This window comes from Zingiber officinale, chromosome 3A, assembly GCF_018446385.1.
Source record: "Zingiber officinale cultivar Zhangliang chromosome 3A, Zo_v1.1, whole genome shotgun sequence".
NCBI classification, from domain to species: domain Eukaryota; kingdom Viridiplantae; phylum Streptophyta; class Magnoliopsida; order Zingiberales; family Zingiberaceae; genus Zingiber; species Zingiber officinale.
The window spans coordinates 97,529,795-97,550,469 of record NC_055990.1 but is presented as its reverse complement, the minus strand read 5'-3'; the positions used below and the strand labels follow the sequence as shown (position 1 = coordinate 97,550,469).

The following is a 20,675-nucleotide window of genomic DNA, read 5'->3' as shown; positions in this document are numbered from 1 at the left end:
ATTGGGTAAATATTGAGAGGGAGTAAAAAAAATGTGATACATTAATCTACTTGATGAGAAAGTTACGGACTTGTATCACAAGGTTGAGAGATGAATAAATGGTTATGGATGCAAAGATGAACTCCAAATTATATTTGTAAATTAAGAGAGCATGGCATCTTTTATTTAAGAATTGTACAAATAAAAAAATTGAAAAAGCAACATATTGTCCGAAATAAGGAGCATCTTTGCAGACATTTGTCATCTAAGAGAAGAATCTGTATAAAAAAGTACAGCATATTATGCTAATATATCGAAGCCACACCAAATGTAAAAGCAGCATAATAAAGTATCATCATAAGGATGATATCAACTATTGGACAACTACATGACACCCTTTTTTCCTTCTTCATGGCTAAATCATGTGATCAATATACTTTTATCTTTATTGATTCCACTCATCAAAATAGGTAGAAACAAGCGAACAAATTAATGATCGATAACCAAGAGAGCTGGCAAAGTTTCAGAATGCTACTAGCAGCTGACTTTCACCAGTTAATTCCTCCCATATCTATTTGGATCCTTTTACTTTTTAATTTACTAGCATAAAATTAAAGTGGGGACCCTTAACTTCCATCTTCTCTCAGGTAGCTCTACAACAACCTCCACACTTCATGCCGAGGAAGGCAAAAGGTAGACAATCTGAGCACAAGGTGGCACATATCCAAGTAAAAATTAGGGCCTAACCTCGAGACTACATTGGACTCTTTATTGTCCCTCTTGCTGATTGCACCTCCATGCCCTCGCCTCCCCCCACCTCTTTCTTTTCATTTCGTTTGTTTTTGTTCGCAGTTACAATGTAGGGTAGCTTAAATAAAGCTTTTGGAAGAAATCAACAAGCAGAGAAAATTGCTTTATTTTCTAGCTCAAATTTAATTAGTTAAGTAGCATTACTGTACACTATTAAAAATAAAAAATAACTCAAAAAATCTCTAAGCAAATGCTCAGTTGCAATATTCCTTAAGATAAAATGATATGGTAGGATGTTAAGAGAAATTATGGGTATTGATTGAAAATTGATTGTGAGAAGAACCTTGTACCGTACTCAATAGCTAGCTAACGTCACGAGAAAACACAATGCTGGCTACACCTTAAGAATGTGCTCGTTCAAGGTGCCTCAAGCATTGACCTATTCTAATATGCCAAACTACAACCAAGAATGAACATAAAAAACCATAAAAACCCAAACATAAAAGAGCATTCTCCAATAGGCAATCCGTTATACACCATTTAATTTTGTATTATGAAGACTGAGGTACTAAATAAACTTTAAAAAAGACAGAAAGTTAATCTAAGACAAATAGCAACTATACAACTACTAAGTAACCAGGCATGTTTACATTAATAAACAATGAGATGCTAGCATTTAAGACTATTAAAATCAACACAAAGCACTGCATCATCACTTTATATTCATGTTATGGATGAGGTAAATTGCTACAAAATAACAATTCAATACATGAACAGAAGGCAATGTCAGCATTTGCCGGCATCCAATGATGTGAAATTGATAACTACATCAGTGAATAAGCATTCGAAGAAGAATGCAAGTGACCCAATCAAACTTTTAAAATAGCTCGGTTATCTATATAAGTCGATCCATCATGGTCTGGAAAACAATTGAATTTCACACAAGTACTAGGGTCAAATTCTTCCTGTCAACCTCTCAATTGATTTTGGGCCAAATTCATGGATAGCTCGTTTACATCAGTTGCAATGTTCTAATTTTTCTTATGAAATTATAGAAACTAAAACTGCAATATATTGAGCCATACTTTCTTTTTTATAATTTGATACCAAAACACTTTAATTTTAACTATGTCATGGTAGGCACAATTATCTTAATCCATGAGACTCATCCAGCCATCGTAGTTAAGATTGTGGTCCAATTCTTATGATCATAGGATCCAAACTGAACAAAACAATCCATGTCTGTATTAGGCTAGGGTTTTATGAACATACAATTTGATCTAGATAACATATTTCCATTCGATTAGACATTTTAATGATTGACATTTGGTGTAGAAAATACCTTTTGTGCCATAGCATTAGGAAATTTTTTTAATTATATAAGATTTCTTCATAAAGCCCGTGTAGAAGAATTCACTCTAACTATTGTCGTTAGATAGATAGTTAACATTACCCTATTGAAATTGTTCCTTGAAATATAATGATAAAATACTTTGAATCATATTCTACTCTTTTCATATGTTTACTATATGATTAATTTTATAAATGCTTCTGACATTGGAATAATAGTGATTAAAATTTTCTTACTAATTCTATGTTGAGACTTAAAAGTTCATATATATGCCAAATAAATTTCTAAAACATTTTGGTTTTGATTTAGTTGCAGGATCTTATGATCCTACAACTCTCCCATTCCTATGTGGGATCTCGATCTTGCCAACGTCTGTCCAGCAAACATTTCTCAACCCTTTGTGAGATTCATCCAGCTTCATTTATTATTCCCTACACTAATCTAGTTAGTATAAGCCTCACCATCTAGCCCTTTACTTGGTGTACATAAACATTTATCTCAGACCACAAAAAAATTGTCATCATATTTGTCAAGATGGTTACTCCTACTATAACAATCCTATTTTCAAAAGATGGATGATTTTTCAACAATTAAATAATCTCAATATGAGGTCCAAATGGGCGCAACTCGAGGAAAAGATAAAAAACAACTTTTGGGTTGAGCACAAATCAGTAGTATCTAGCCTAGTGATTGGTTAGGTAGGATTCAGAAAAGAGCAATCTATGATGCCCCAACAACTTATAGTTAATTGTGAACAATATGTGATGCCCCAACATGTATGTAATTGCCAATTGTCAAATTTACTTTGACTTTCTTCGAATAATAAAGTTAACTTGACTGACAAGTAGTATCATGTTTCTTACCTGTTTTATTATTTGTACATTTGAATCTGATATTCCAGGTACTAACTAGAAATCTTTTTCAACTCCTTTTACCCACTTAATCTTATTTGTCAAATTGATATTGCAACACAAAGCACAATCTAGTTTGAAATGAGATAAAATATAGATAAGATCAAAGATTGAGTCGAGCATGGTTTCAAATCACGATTGGCTCAAAACAGTATCAGTCAATACGGAATTCATGTTGGAAGTGGGCGAAGGAGAAGGGGAAAGGAGAAAGAAGATTTATCTTTACCAACTGCATTTTGATGCAGTTTCAATACGATTTCAACGTAGAGGAGCTAGATGGAAGGAGGAGAAAGAGTCTACACAAAAGAAAGAAAAAGGGTAGAAAGTGAAGAGGACTTGCATATGCTAATTAGAGTTTCAGCACGGAGGAACAAGCACAGGGGAGGAGCCAACATCCATGGGATTGCAATACGGTGCCATAGTGCTTGCATGATAGCGAAGGTTTAAAGGTACTCGAATGAGGTAATAAGTGTTGGGACCTTGACACCGCTAGAGGGGGGGGTGAGTGAATGAGTGAATAGCGACTCACCCAACGTTTGCTTCCTACAATGGTTAGTATGCACAGCGGAATACAAAAACAAATACTAACAAGAGAAAGCAAACCTAACACGTTGATTTAACGTGGTTCGGAGATAAAGCTCCTACTCCACGACTATCCGTAAGGTGGACAATCCCGATCCGTCGTCGGTGGATGACTCCCCAGAAAACCTCTTGCTAGCACAAGTACCTCCTTGTGGGTGGAAAAACCTCGCCACAAACTCGCACAAGCTCTTGATCACTCAAGAAGACCTTGGAAACTATAATAGGGGTTAACCACCTCTATTTTCGTCAACCATAACCAAACTTCCAATGTTTGGCTATATAGGCCACGAGTTGGAAAACCCCGCCTGCCAGTCGACTGCCAAAACCATCAGTCGACTGCCTTCTGTGGAGATTCGATCGTTACAACCCAACGGCTCGATACCAATCGACTGATACTTCCATCAGTCGACTGCTCCATAATAAGCGAACGAACAGAAACATTCTGTTCGCTCCCAGTCGACTGCCAGGTCGACTGCACCAGTCGACGGATGAAAACACCAGTCGACTGCTACAGTACTGCTACAGTAACGCTACAGTAACCCTAATCCTAGGGATTTAATCCCCAAGTACATTGACTCAGCACTCGTCCTCGCCCAACCAACCTAGACCTAGCCTTCTAGCCTCCTCCATCAGCTTGCGTCCCTCTGATGCCTCCCCATCCTTCACGTCTTGCCTTCTGAAACTTCCATCAGCCTTGTCATTGTTGTCGGGTCTTCCTTTGCTAAGAGATCGCGCCTCCGGGACTTCATCGTGTAATGCCCGCCCTTCTACTAACCTTAGCTTATAGGACAAACGTTACCCTTTTCTGTATATCGTAAATTTCGGCATTCCTCCCTATTACATCCTCCTCAGTCCATAGATCTATCCTAACTTGATACGACTGGTAGGACATGACTTGGAGCCCAGCAGAGCTGAAGGGGAGTCTAAAGCTTCTAACGAGTCTGGGTCGTGTGGCCCTGACAGGTAATGTACTCCGGCTGGCGCAGGGCACGACCATGTGAGGGTCACACGGTCGTGACCCTTGGCAGAGGAGAAGAGGGGCACGACCGTGTGAACCCACACGACCATGTCACTTTGGCCGAGAGGAAGAGAGACACGGCCGTGTGAATCCACACGGCCGTGTAGCTTGGGCCGAGAGGAAGAGGTGCACGGCCGTGTGATTCCACACAACCGTGTCACCTTGGCCGAAAGCAGGCAGTGGGAGGTCGTGTGAACCCGCACGACCGTCCCACGGGCCATGCGAAGGGTCACACCCTGCTCTATCAAAAGAGCTTGTTCTCCCCTTTTTCACTTATCCTTGCCACTCTAAATTCTGTCAAACCAATAAATTCATCCTAAACAATTAGTGACAGTATTTTATGTAAAGCGGAGAGAAGAAAATACTCAAGTTCTAACATGTTCCACACAATTACAAGTTCTCCGATCTCCTTCCATTGTTCCGTCACACACACGCAGACAAACACTGCTCTTGCTGCCTCCTTTTCCTTTATCTGCAGTATAAGGAAATGCAAATCTATAAGTGGATGCTTAGTAAGTACCAGCTACTCAAAAAACAATGCATTTAAAGAGAACAGGCTTTAAAAACTGCTTGAGGAAAATACAACAATGGAAACATGCTTTTAAAACTGCTTAGGGAAAACACAACATGCACTTGACAGTAACTCACGCTAAAACGCATAATTTGAAAATATGTGCATGGCATGTATTTTTAAATAGGTTTATCATGCAAAACAACAACTTAAAAACATGTTGGTAATGTAATGAAAACCGGAATCTTGGCTTATTAGAGAGTTCCTCAATACTGCGGTTTATAACTCAGGTTCTCAACCATAGGGATGCTTCCACTAAAGCAAACAATGAATTTTGAAAACATTATATTACATAACTAGTGAAAATAATAATCACTTGCTTGGGCCTGACATTGTACCACTTTGTGCGCATCCTTAATAAGATCCGATATAGCTAATCCCGAACCTATCAAGGTAATACTAGGCGGTCTAGGAGCCTAGGGGTGATCTAGGAGCCCACCCATGGACCTTGTGTCCAGTACATGCCTTTCTAGAGTAAAATACTTTCTTTAACTATTAATTTCTTGTACTTGCACTAGCTTGGCATTTAACCAAACACCTTATGTGCGCTTAATCCCCTCACACTTATAGTAGGGAAGCACTTTAGGACACTTGAATACACTTCTTAGACCCAAAACTAAATGGGAAGCAATTCAATACACACTAAACATGCTCTTAGTCCCAAAACTTTAGAGGACATTATACATATGATATCGTGCATCTTCTTCACATGCATAAAAATATGATATCTTCTTTACATGCATAAAAACAATAACACAAGATGCATCATCGGACAACTTATACTGCAGGTGAGGAGTACTTACCTCCTTTCGCTAGATCTTACTATTATAAGGTGTAGGGAAGACCAAAATCCTCTCTCATATGCCTTAATCTCCGAGTCACCCTTCTCCCGTGTACCAATCCTTGCAAAAACTCTCCTCTTAGATCTTCCACTTGAAGAACTTAGAAGCTTGGACCTAGGTTTCTTGATCTTGGCCGAAGCCACAAAGGGGACAAGAGAGGATTCAGCTAGAGAGGAAAGGAAGAGGAAGATTAGGTTTTGATCTCATCCAACCCCTTTTATACTAAGTGGAAGTTGGAGCATCTCTTCACATATAATCTACATATAATGAATTGTTTCATATTGCTCATGTGATGCTTTACCACCACCTAATGGCTACTTAAACCAATCTCAACTAAAAGGTCTCGGGTTCAAATCCTAGCCCGGGCCATTTATGAATATATTTTTATTTCCTTTATCTTCTATTTCTTTTTGCTCTTTTAGAATAGAGAAAATTTACGGGTGTTACAATTCCCCATACCTTATAAAAAGTTCGTCCTCGAACTCAGAACAGTTGGGGATACTTCTGTCTCATATCATCCTCGCGTTCCCATGTTGCTTCTTTATACTGTTGACTTTGCCACAACACTTTCACTGACGATATTTCTTTGTTCCTCAGCTTCTTAACTTCTCGATCTAGTATCTAAATAGGTCGACTTTCATAACTGAGATCCTCTTGAACCTGTACCATCTGTGGCTCAATCACTTGCTTTGCATTAGGAACATGCTTCTTCAGCATTGAGACATGAAATACATTATGAATGACCGACATTTCCTGCGGTAGTTCCAGCTCATAAGCTACCTTGCCAACCCTTCTAGTGATCCGGTATAGCCCCACATAACGTGGACTCAATTTTCCCTTCTTTCCAAACCTCATTACTCCTTTCATAGGAACTACTTTGAGAAACACTGAGTCCCCAACATCAAATTCTAGTGGTCTACGACGCACGACCACATAGCTTTTCTGTTGGCTCTAAGCAGTTTCTATCCTCTGGCGAATGTTCTGAATGGCTTTGGTGGTGTCCTCGATAAGATATGTCTGGAGTCCCATTTCTTTCTTTTCACCACCTTCATACCAACAGATAGGGGATCTACATCTCCTCCCATATAGAGCCTCGTAGGGTGTCATTCCGATAGTAGCTTGATAACTATTATTGTATGCGAACTCCGCTAAGCATAGGTATCGATACCAGTTCCTTTTGAAATCTAAGGTACAAGCCCGTAGCATATCCTCCAGGACTTGATTTACTCGTTCTGTTTTCCCATCAATTTGAGGATGAAATGTGGTACAAAACCACAGCTTAGTGCCAAGAGTCCTTTGAACACACTCCCAGAAGTGTGAAGTAAAGCGACCATCTCTATCAGAAATTATGGTTTTGGGAACTCCATGCAATCTGATGACCTCTTTAACGTACAATTGTGTTAGCTGTTCAATAGAGTAGGATATTCTGATAGCTAGAAAATGAGCAGACTTGGTCAATCTGTCCACTATTACCCAGATAGCATCATAACCATTCGTGGTTCTGGGTAGTCCTACTATGAAGTCTATAGATATATCCTCCCACTTCCACTCTGGAATTTGGATAGGCTGCAGAACTCAGTCCGGTCTCTGATGTTCTGCTTTAACCCGTTGGCATGTCAAGCAGATACTGACATATCTTGCAATATCTCTTTTCATTCCAGACCACCAGAAGCGTTCCTTTATATCTTGGTACATCTTGGTGGAACCAGGATGCATTGCATAGGGTGTTCCATGGGCTTCATCTAGAATTTTCTTGCGCAGCTCTTCTTGATTAGGGACACATAAGCGATCACTATAATATAGTATCCCATGGTCTGATATCCGGAACTCTCCATTTCCTCCTTCCTGTATTCCTTGCTTGATTTTCTAAATAATAGGATCTTCCTCCTGCCTTTTCTGTATATCTGCAAGCAGGGTTGACTCTAATGTTAAAGTGGAGAGTTGCCCAGTAACGATTTCAAGTCCAAAATTTTCTATTTCTTTCTGTAGGGGAGGGGCCATGGCAGATAAGGATAATAGAGCGACACAAGATTTCCTACTTAGTGCATCTGCCACTTTATTCGCCTTCCCTGAGTGATAGAGGATTTCACAGTCATAGTCTTTAACCAGTTCAAGTCATCTCCGCTGTCTCATGTTCTGGTCTTTTTGAGTGAAGAAATACTTCAGACTCTGGTGATCTGTGTAAATCTTGTACTGAGCTCCATATAAGTAATGCCTTCAATTCTTGAGAGCGAAGACTACCGCTGCTAACTCAAGGTCATGAGTAGGATAGTTCTTCTCATAATCCTTGAGCTGTCTCGAGGCATAAACGATGACCTTGCCATTCTGCATCAGTACAACCCCGAGTCCCAATTTAGAAACATCACTGTAAATATCGAAGCCTTCGTTAGTCTCTGGGAGAGTCAGGATTGGGACACTGGTCAATCTCCTTTTCAGTTCAGTGAAACTCTTCTCACAATCCTCTGTCCACTCAAATTTTCGGTCCTTTCTGGTAAGTGCTTTCAGTGGTGAGGCGATCCTTGAGAAATTCTCTACAAATTTCCTGTAGTAGCCTGCTAACCCAAGGAAACTCCTAATTTCACTGACATTCTTGGGTCTATTCCAGTTACTCATAGCTTCTATTTTTGTCAGGCCTATCATAACCCCATCCTTGGAAATAATGTGGCCTAGGAAGGACACTTGATTGAGCCAGAACTCGCACTTGGAAAACTTGGCGTACAACTGGCTCTGTTGAAGAATCTGTAATATTGTCCTCAGATGTTCAGAATGTTCTTCCTGAGTTATGGAGTACGTAAGGATATCGTCTATGAAGACGATTACGAACTTGTCCAAATATGCTTTGAATACTCTGTTCATCAGATCCATAAATATAGCAGGAGCGTTCATCACTCCAAAAGGCATAACTACAAACTCGTAGTGCCCATACCTCGTTCGGAATGTCGTCTTTGGCACATCATCCGCTTTCACTTTCACTTGATGATATCCGGACCGCAAGTCTATCTTGGAAAAGACTGTGGCTCCCTTTAACTGATCAAATAGATCATCAATTCTTGGCAGGGGATACCTATTCTTGATTGTTACTTTGTTCAACACTCGGTAGTCCACACACATTCGCATGGACCCGTCCTTCTTCTTTACCAACACCGGAACTTCTCATGGTGAGTGAGTAGGGCAAATAAAACCCTTGTCAAGAAGCTCCTGTAGTTGTCCTGAAGTTCTTTCATTTCTGTCGGAGCCATGCGGTAGGGTGCCTTTGAGATTGGATGGGTACTAGGGATGAGTTCAATCTCAAATTCAATTTCCCTATCCGGAGCCAAGCCTGGCAACTCATTCGGAAATACTTCTGGGTAGTCACATACAACTCTAACTTCCTCTACCTTTTGGTCTCTTTCTTGCTGGGTATTAACCACATGAGTTAGAAACCCGGAACATCCATCGGCTAACATTTTCTGAGCTTTTATGGCCGATAAGAATTTCTGGGTTCTCTTCTTGGAGTCTCCGATAAACTCAAACTTAGGCTCTGCCTCAGGTTGGAATAGGACTCTTTGCTTACGACACTCGATGGAAGCACCATACTTGCTCAGAAAGTCCATCCCAAAAATAACATCATAGTCAGACATGTTCAACATTATCAGATCACTATACAGTTCTCTGTCTGAAATTTTGACTAGCACAACACGTAGCCAGTGCGTAGATGTAATTATCTCTCCCGAGGGTAGTGTCGTTAAGAATTGTCCGCGTAGGACCTCCGGGGGTATACCTATTCTTTCAACAAATGTCATGGAGACAAACGAATAGGTTGCCCCAGTATCAAATAGCACAGTTGCATATAGACTAAAAATGCATATCTGACCTGTGACAACAGTGGAGGCGTTTGCTACCTCCTCTCTGGTAAGGGAGAAAACTCGAGCATTAGTAGTACTTGGTGGAGCCTCCAATCTGCCTTGACTAACATAAGGTCCTTCAACGCGGCCTGCATCTGGTGTGTAACTGTGTCTGCTTGTTTCCATACTGAACAGGCTGTGCTGGAGGTAGGTGGATCTTGGTCGGGCAATACTTGGCTATATACCCCTCTTGACCGCACATATAACAGCCACTAGTGCCCTTGCGACAGATTCTAGGATACATCTTTAAACACGTGGCATACTTAGGCTGCTTGCTTACGGATCCTCCCTTCTTACGTGGCCCTGACTTTTCTGAGTGCCAGAACTCCCTTGACCTTTGTTCTCAATCTGTACTAGCTTCTACTACTTGATGCTGTTCAGGTAATGCTCCGTGATCAGGGCGCTACTAACCAGCTCTTCTGTAGTCTGCGGTCTATTTATTCCGCCGCCACATTTAGAGCTATCTCTGGCCTCAACATCTTGAGCATTAGCATTACCCTCTCTCATTCTGTGCTAACCAGTTCGGGGCATAGGCGAGCCAGCCTATTGAATTTCTTCACGGCTTCATCAACTGATAAACTTCTCTGACGAAATTCCGTGAACTCATCGTAGTGTTTGTTCATGACTCGCATATGAAAGAATTCTTCAAAGAACTCAGTCTCGAAGTCAGACTAGGTCATTTGATTCACTATTCTTTTTGCCTTGACCCATTCCCACCACTTTATTGCATGCATCTCTAGTGAGGCAAAAGGAGGCACACTTTATCTTTTCTACCTCCGGCCAGTCCAGTAGCTCCATTATGCTCTCTAGGGTTTTGAACCATGCCTGAGTATCCCATGGTTCATTGGTGCCAGAGAAATTCTCTAGTTTCAGTTTTTGCCACAGGATGAGGTATGCTTCTTGCCTCACTACCTTTGCTGGGGCTACTGGTGTAACTGATGGAACTTCGGCTGTGATAGGTACGGCCATATTGGCTTCCGGTGGGACTACCGGAGAAGCTTGTTGATTAGCAGTCAGGGTGACAATGACCTACTGTTGCTCTGTAGCTGAGTTACTAGTTCCAAAAGGTTGGGCGGTGGTGCAGACTCATTTGTCTCTAGTTGAGGTTCATTAACTCTTGGCTATCTAGCAGGTCGTCCTCTGGACATCTTCATATTTACAAACCAAACCAGTGAGACATATGTCAACCCATTCTCATTCCTACTTGCTACCATCACTACTTTCATATATAAGCATGCTAAATTTTAACAAGCATTTCTTAATAGTCATAACGGAACTAGATACATAAAAGTTATGAAAACGATAATTTCTTACATTGAAGCTGCAGGATCAATGCTTGATGTGTGTGACGGAAGGATAAAATTCGCTCTGATACCAAACTGTAACGCCCACCCTTCTACTAACCTTATCTTATGGGACAAACGTTACCCTTTTCTATATATCGTAAATTTCGACATTCCTACCTATTACATCCTCCTCAGTCCATAGATCTATTCTAACTTGATACGACTGGTAGGATATGACTTGGAGCCCAGCAGAGCTGAAGGGAAGTCCAAAGCTTCTAACGAGTCTGGGTCGTGTGACCCTGACAGGTAATGTACTCCCGGCTGGTGCAGGGCACGGCCGTGTGAGGGTCACGCGGTCGAGACCCTTGGCAGAGGAGAAGAGGAGCACGACCGTGTGAACCTACACGGCCGTGTCACTTCGACCGAGAGGAAGAGAGACACAGCTGTGTGAATCCACACGGCCATGTAGCTTGGGCCGAGAGGAAGAGGTGCACGACCGTGTGATTCCATTCACACGGTTGTGTAGCTTTGGCCAAGAGGAAGAGGTGCACGGCCGTGTCACCTTGGTCAAAAGCAGCCAGTGGGAGGCCGTTTGAACCCGCACGGCCATGTCACGGGTCGTGCGAAGGGTCACCACCTGCTCTACCAAAAGAGCTTGTCTCCCCTTTTTCACTTATCCTTGCCACTCTAAATTCTACCAAACCAATAAATTCATCCTAAACAATTAGTGACAGTATTTTATGTAAAGCGGAGAGAAGAAAATACTCAAGTTCTAACATGTTCCACACAATTACAAGTTCTCCGATCGCCTTCCATTGTTCCGTCACACACACGCACACAAACACTGCTCCTGCTGCCTCCTCCTACTCAAGCTTTCCTTTTCCTTTATCTGCAGTATAAGGAAATGCAAATTTATAAGCGGATGCTTAGTAAGTACCAGCTACTCATAAAACAATGCATTTAAAGAGAACAGGCTTTTAAAACTGCTTGAGGAAAATACAACAATGGAAGGAGATCAGAGAACTTGTAATTGTGTGGAACATGTTAGAACTTGAGTATTTTCTTCTCTCCGCTTTACATAAAATACTGTGACTAATTGTTTGGACTGAATTTATTGGTTTGGCAGAATTTAGAGTGGCAAGGATAAGTGAAAAAGGGAAGAACAAACTCTTTTGGTAAAGCAAGGTGTGACCCTTCGAACGGCCTTCCCCTCGGCCAAGGTGACACGGTCGTGTGGAATCACATGGTCGTGCACCTCTTCCTCTCGGCCCAAGCTACACGGCCGTGTGGATTCACACGGTCGTGTCTCTCTTCCTCTCGGCTGAAGTGACACGGCTGTGTGGGTTCACACGGCCGTGCCCCTCTTCTCCTCTGCCAAGGGTCACGACCGTGTGATCCTCACACGGTCGTGCCATGCGCCAGCCAGAAGTACATTACCTGTCAGGGTCACACGACCCAGACTTGTTAGAAGCTTTAGACTCCCCTTCAGCTCTACTGGGCTCCAAGTCATGTCCTACAAGTCGTATCAAGTTAGGATAAATTTATGGACTGAGGAGGATGTAATAGGTAGGAATGTCGAAATTTACGATATACAGAAAAGGGTAACGTTTGTCCTGTAAGCTAAGGTTAGTAGAAGGGCGGGTGTTATACATCCATTGCCAAGTCACACTTAGACTTACGTTGCCAAGACTACATGCTTGGACTTACACCGCCAAGACTCATCCTTGGATTTTCCTCCTTTGCCAAGATCATCCTTGGACTTTCCTTGTTGTACCTGTATCCTGCACACTCACAATGCATATCAAATATAATAATAAACCTAACTTAAACCTTTGTCCAAACATCAAAACTTAGGGTACCCAGATTGCCCCAACAATAAGGAGAGGGGAACGTTGTGTGGGTTAACCTGTGCCAACCAACACAGAGTGAAACTTTCAATTGTGGATAAGACATGTTAATCCACATGATACAAAGTTAAGGTTACTCTTTGTAGAAAACTCTTGAAATATACATTTAGTATTTTGTCACCTAGACCAAATAAAAAATAAATTGAAGTTTCAAAGCTGGCAAGAACCTGAAGTTACTACTTGAAATATCTAAAGTGAATACAAATTTCTTATGGCAATGAAAATTGAATGTTCAGGGTTACTCACATTGGCCTAATACAACAAATCCTTCTTAAGCTTCCCACTTGTATAATTCCAAATCTCAAGCTTGGAATTACTCACCTTGACCCTTTTTCTTTTAGAAAAAAAGGGGACAAAAAGGCATATTTATCCCCTTATCAACTATAACCTAAAGACCCAATTCACAAGACTTCTTGGCAACAAGTCCAACACCAAGCACAACACTATCATGCTTGAGCTCGACTGATTGGCCATGAAAGTCAAACTTCACAACTTTTTCTTGTGATTTCTTGGGCACTGCAAATCCCTGCAAAAGAAGCAATTGGTTAGTAACAATAAACAAGATTCAGAATTAAACAACTGTAAATAATTTGCACTGTCATAATTAGTATGACAGTGATTGTTTTGAAAAATAAGGTATTGATGAGACACTTCCATCTTCAAAAACTGATAGGTTCTTGATAATTAAATAAATGAACTTCAGAAATTGTAGGAAACAATGTATCTTTTTCAGCATTGCAATTCTCAAGCTTAAAATGTACCAGTTCATCTACTTCATCACTATCCCAATTTTTTTTTAGAAAATGGCAACAGAAACTATAAAAATTTAAGAAACAACAACAACAAAGATTGTATATATACCGGAAGCAGCTTAGCGAAGGTTGTTCATGGCCGTGCTAAAAAATGGAACTAGGCATTAACCACTAGTGAGGAATACACGGACTCTCACCTTGAATCTAACTTTGTTGTCAAGACAAGAATGCCAATCTGCTTTCATCTCTTTTAAGGGTACACGGTCATGAGATCCATCATGATTTAAAAGAAAAAAAATTAAATGCATTGGTTTTCTGGACAAAGAAATGGATAACAAGGGAGCGTAGGTTGAAAGATAACAGCAGAGGTCTACCTTTTAGGACCTGAAATGCAGGGCTGAACAATCTTCAAGGTTTAATTCTAGATAAGATGAATAAACCCTTTCCTTCTGAGGCTGCTCAGACATTCAAACAAACACAGTTACACAATGAAGTGGTTAGTGTCTTACCTCCTTATAGTCAACAAACATTTTGTTTGGATGTAAATAGGCCTCAATCATAGCCACCTGTCGAATGAGTTTAGTAAGATATCTTTGATTCAAAGTCAAAATAATAAAAAAAACAATCTTGTGCACAAATATTAAAGTTATTAAAATGACTGACCGTAGCAACAATTTTTCTAAGAATGAGTTAAGTAGCTAAATAAGCACAGAAATATTCATATTTGCAGTGTTACATTGAAACATATGAATATTAGATAAGGTGACTTATATCATTTGAATTTTTCAATTTAGCTCACTTGAACCAACAAGATTGTTGCACTAGAGATGTTCAAATTCATGTGATTATCACACATTGGATATGTTTTCTAAACTTCAATAGTCACTCAAGTATGTATCTTCTTACACCATCCCCTTTCATGAAATTTGCTCTCTCCTATCATTTCATGGTTAGATTAATGTCTAAAAGGGTAATATGCATTTCTATGTTAAAGAAACGAAATAGAAAAACTGACATAATGGTTTGGGACCATGTCATTTTCAGTACAGACAAGTTACACGCTTGTTGAATAAGTATACTCATAGTCTCATCGCTTCTTCCAGTCAACTTAAGATATTGCAAGGTCACATGATCCATGGGGAAAAAACCCATTGTTGCTCCAAATTCAGGTGACATATTAGTTATTGTTGCCCTATCAGCCAATGATAACTCACCCATTCCTTCACCTGTAGCATCAAGTCAAAAATAGTTTGACAGAAAAAGTTAATGATATAAATTTTCCACATTCCAAGTAAAAGTCAAGAAGAATTATCATAGAACTTGACAAACTTGCGAACAACTCCATATTTTCCTCAACATTTGGGTGACAGTCAAAATCGAATCTATTGTTGTGACACCATTTTGTAGTTTCCTTGTCAACTTAACCTACTACACCAGACAAGACCATGCTCATGGGCTGAAAATACAAGAATACAGTACAAAAAATGCATAATTAAAAACATAAGACTGTTTGATTCAGAAAAAATTAGCCTTTCTAATTTTTGTTCACAGTTTCTAGAAAAAGGATAGGGGAAAGAAAAGGCTATATTACGGTACCCAACAATATTTTTTTGAGATTTGAATCAATACTGACAAGAAATCAGAATTTTACAGTAATCACAATAGGAAAATAATTGGAACTTTGGAATTGCTAAAATGGTGAACAATCAGCAAGAATTTTACATAAATACTTGAAACTAGAGACAAAAAAGCTAACGGTGGAATAGTTAATAAATTCCTATAGCTTTCTATTAGTTGGGAATATTTAACAGTCTAAAGCCTCCACAACCAACTTCAAAAAGATAGAAAAAGGAAAACATAAATCAGCATCAAAAGGATTTGCAAAAACACAACATAACCAATGCCCTCTCAATATCATATAAAATGGAAAAAAAGATGGAAACATGAATTCCTATAGTGCATAAGTGATTTTACCAATAAGGATATGTTTTAATTGTTAAAATTAACAAACCCCAGTCCAGTGGGTGCTTTAACAATCAACTAAAAAAATGCCAAGAAAAGGCAAGATAGATGAATTTGATCAAACATGAAAAGCACACTAAAATATACAAGCCACGCCCAATTGTTTATAGTTTACTCAATTAAACTCAATAATACTACATAGTTTTACAGAATAGATAAATTTTTTTTACATTTTTAAAACCAATTAAACGCATTTGACAAGTGTTAAAGTTCCTCGAAACAAAAACAAGCTCTAGCATATAGATAAAAAACATCTTAAGATAGGTTGGTCAAACATGCAATAATGAAAATACATCACACATTTAGTGTACACAAATTGTCAGTTTCCCACACAAGGAAAAAATGGTTCGTATTGAAAATAGAATTCCAATCTGAAGTCTGGATTATGTTCCTCTATCAGTAAGTAGATTTCTTCACATGCTTCATGGTTTGTAACAGTAGAACCCCTGGTGCAAGTAAATATAATTCCAAATAGTTGAATGTAAACCCAAGAAAGATCCTAGTATAAATTTACCTTCTGAGAATGTTGTAACAGAAGCTTCTTTGAGGTTGCTGGAGGTTGATTTGCTTTCCTTCTGAAAAATCATATAGTACTTAGTTGTTCCACATAGAGGTATATTGTTGTGTATGAGAATATCTTTCGTTAGATTAAACAGTATGAGCCAACTCACCCGAAGAAAGAAAGCTAATCTAGATGCAAAAATAAAATAAAACTAAAATGAAAATGAAGAAGAATTTGCCTTTAAAAATAACATTCCTATGGGAGTTTCCAAAGTTCAGTTTCCAGACAGTTGCCTACTTCATATTTAGATGAGCACTTGTTTCAAAGGAGTTTCAGACATTCAGAAATTGAGTTTAGCAAAAACTCCACTAATTGAACTAGCTATGAGAAAAGCAACAAAGCATCTTGCATTATTATTAAATGAATGGTAGAAAACTTTCTACCAATTAAGTGATGTTGAAGATACCTATGTTTTAAATAGCAAAACATCTTTTGCTAAATCTTCATTGTGTTACTATGCAAGAATAACAAATAAATCATAAATATTATGAAAAAAATTATGAGATATCTACATTTTTATTACACAAGAATAACAAATAAATAATAAAAAATTATGAGATATCAATAACAAAAAAAAAATACCAAAGGCAAAAGGAAGAACTTATAAATAGTTCCCCACACAATTAGCATGTTGCTCCATCTTATTCACAGAACTTTCACCTACAAAAGAAATGACAATATTGAAACAATGATAAGGTTTGTCTACTATTAATATATAATTAAAGGTTTGATTAAAGATTCTTAAATAAAAATAATGCTAAGAAAAATTAGAATTAAACTATAAGTAACAAGATAAAAAACCAAAGTCATATAAATAAAGGAGAAAGAAAAGAAAAGGATAAATGTTAAAAATAAGGCATCTCATTCTTCATATATATTCTCCATGTCATATAATTTAAAATTTTGAGTTGTTTCTCTCGATATAGACTAAAAACATCATCTTCCGCCCGCGGATTGGCACCAGCACAAGCACGCCTCCAATTCTGCATCATTGTGCCCGTGTGACGCCTCAGATTCGTCATTGGGCCCATGTTACGCATCCGGACTCGTCATCGATCCCGTGTGACGCGTCTGGATGCATCTCCGAGATAGCGTGACGAGTTTGGACTCGTAGCAGCACTTCGACACTGAAAATATGCTTGCCAATCCACTGGAGGAACGAGATGTTTCGCCTATATTGGGCAAAATGACCTGAGATTTTAAACTATGGCATGGAGAATGATGAAAGAAGAATAAGAAAAGGGAGATATAAAAATGAGATAGAATACAGCAAAAACAGGACAATACTAATAGTATGAAAACAAAGGGAGATGAAAATTTTGATGTAGAAAAAGAAAAAGATAGAGAGAATGGATATAGGTCATTAGGTAGATAATAAAGAAAAAAATATTAGAAAATTATAGGAGGTAAAAAAATTGATGGAGAAGCAAGAAGAGGAAAAGAATAAAAAGCAAAAGAAAAGGTTAAGAGGACAAAATTCAAATCAAAGGAGAAAGGATGATGACAAAGAAAATAAAGGGGAGGAAGTAAGACAAAAAAGAAAAAGTAGAAGAAGAAGAAGAATGAGGAGAAGAATAAGGAGAAAAAGAATAAAAGAGCTGAAACAAAGGAGAAAAAGACAATGAAAGAAAATAATGGAAAAGCAAGATGAAGAAAAAATAAAAGGCAAAAGAATACAACATATACCTAAAAGGCAAAGATATCAATCAAAATATATTAAGATAAAAAAAATGCAAATTATTATACATTATCATCGTAAACATTATTATCATAAAAAAAATAAAACTCATCATTAAGTCTTCGTTGTTGGTCCCCACCCACATCAATAGTGATTGGTAAACACTATAAATTATCAATTTGTTTTAAGAACAAAAAAGCTAGAATGTTCTGCAGAAACTAGCATGTGAAAAAATTGCATATGACAAGATATAGAAATAAAAAGCTAAATACAACTCACAACAAATGAACGGACTCCACCAAGTACACTATATAAAGCAAGTTTGCCCATAGGAATTCCCATGCCCTAGAAAATTGCAATTTAACAAGCCAAAAGTTCATATGAAAAGATCCCAACATAATGGATTGCACGTCAGGAATGGCAAATAAATCTGAGTATAATATTACCTGGCAGACAAGATCCTCAAAACCCAAGATCCGCTCACCATCTATGACCACAATAATTTGAATATTCCTTTCAGGCCAGTCTCCCAGTACCTCAAGAATCCTTCCTTTGAAAACTCAATTTATTCCATAAATTTCAGTAATTGGATTAGGAAGCAAGTCAAGCAACATAATAACTTCTCATTCAAATTGATATAGAGGCCCTGAGGATGCCTAAAGATAGAGTCTGGCATGCCTCTCCGACAATAGGTGTATAAATAATTGGAAGCAATTCTTCCACATGGTCAATGAGGAGTTTGTAAAAGATCTTCTCCTAAAGATTAAATCATACGTAAACCAAATGAGGTTGGAAATAATTCAAACCAATTACTTAGGAAGATTAAATTCCAGTTACCTTACATACCTGAAGATCCATCATGTTCATATAATGTTGCAAGGGTACTTGGTATTGATGAAGATTGTGCATGATCTATTTCTCGTGTAAGAAAAAGATGCAAATTTCAAACTCATAATAGGAAATAGAATTGTTTTACTTTTCTTAGGTAATTCTAAATACATAAAAACCTGAAGCTCTTGATTGACTTATTTGAACTAGATGTTCTTTCATATTTCTTTAAATACCCTAGAGGTTGAAACTTAATCGGAAACAAATTTAATATTGAACACGGTTCGTCAAGATTGGCTATGGTTGATTCAGTTAGCCCTTTAGCTAAGGTTGAATTCATGCGGCGAATATGTCCACAATAGTGAAGACATGGACATCTCTCTTGCAAGTGTGCAAATCAGCCATCACCAATCTGATTGATTTTTTAATGGATTTCCTCCCGTGTCCAACAAAATGTACCTTATCTATACCAGTTTCTTTGAATGTCAAGCTTCTTTTTTTTTACCTTCAATACATTCTTCCTTGAATACTTAATTTCTTGGAGGTGACACTTGATAGGGTAAGAATTTATATAGATCCAACTCAGGAGTTTGGTATTAGTCCAACCAAGATTGAAAATTATCAATGCTGAAATTTCACTCTGGAAGTTCTCTTCATTATCTATGCCATGATTTGCAAAGAAATATTTAATCACAGGATCACTTAATATCTACAAGTATACTTCATTTGAAGGAGAAATACAAAATAACATAGAATAGTGATGATGTATGCTTTAGAATGTCCTATAACTAACAGCGTTCAACAATAATATCAAGAAATCTTGATAAGTTGGAATCATGAATAATCTAACAAAACAAAATAAGGTGGCATCAGACTTACAATTTTCCTGATCAAAGTGCAAATGTGGTTCTCTGAATAAATTGGATAGACCTGATCCTTCCTTTAATCAAGTTCTTAACACCATCCAAATTATTTGTTTCAGCTGACACATGTTGAATTGCCAAAAGAAATAGGAGTTTGGCCAAGAAATTCATTTTGTTCAATATTACTACTGCTCAAATATCCAGACTGAATGGATATCTGTTTTATCTGAATTCTATTTGATGTTTGACACCTTCCAAAATTCAGTAAATTTTAATTGGATGTCAAATGGCATTGTTTTACCAACCCCAGAGTCTATAGTAAAATCAGAGGACAAGTGTATTCTCGTGCTAGTTCTTGGAACAATCATAGGTACCATATCTGCTTGGATGGTCTGAAGGTTGAATGTGGACTGAAGTTTTGATAAACATCTTTTTACAGAGGAAGAAACGGATGTTGGTGCGACCAGAGGTGCTCTCGTGCTAGCACATGCTCCAATTACAGAAAAGAGAAATATTCATATCTCATACCTGCTCCAAACACATAAAATGAAAAATGCAATAAAAACTATTCAAATAGCCTACCTAGTAATGATTTTGTCTCCTTAGAATTTGTTTCAGAACTCTGTAATATTGATAACCTCCTCATACTAGACTTTATGTTATCATCTGGCATAGATGGATTACCATCTGATGTAGACTTTTGGCATGAATGATCATTTAATCTAGGACTAGCAATTGCATATGGTTCAATGCACTGCATTTCATAATATCAGCTAGTATTAAACTTTATATTTACAGATTTAGTGACCATTTAATGTTTTCTCAAGAAGCAAAAATATATTTTTAAGCCTAATAGAATGAGTTAGAATACGCACAGAGAGGTTCACAA

The 20,675-nt window shown here is 38.2% G+C and overlaps 2 long non-coding RNA genes across 2 annotated transcripts; both read right to left on the bottom strand.

The window, feature by feature from the left end:
* Positions 1-13,485: 13,485 nt before the first annotated feature.
* LOC122052124 lies at positions 13,486-14,814 on the bottom strand. Its single transcript, XR_006131898.1, has 3 exons — positions 14,208-14,814; positions 14,031-14,080; positions 13,486-13,607 (listed from the first exon to the last, which is right to left on the bottom strand). It is a non-coding gene; the product is annotated as an uncharacterized LOC122052124 (long non-coding RNA).
* A 3,553-nt stretch (positions 14,815-18,367) lies between these two features.
* On the bottom strand, positions 18,368-20,659 carry LOC122052119. The gene is made up of 3 exons (XR_006131893.1): positions 20,369-20,659; positions 18,542-20,266; positions 18,368-18,440 (listed from the first exon to the last, which is right to left on the bottom strand). It is a non-coding gene; the product is annotated as an uncharacterized LOC122052119 (long non-coding RNA).
* Positions 20,660-20,675: the final 16 nt, after the last annotated feature.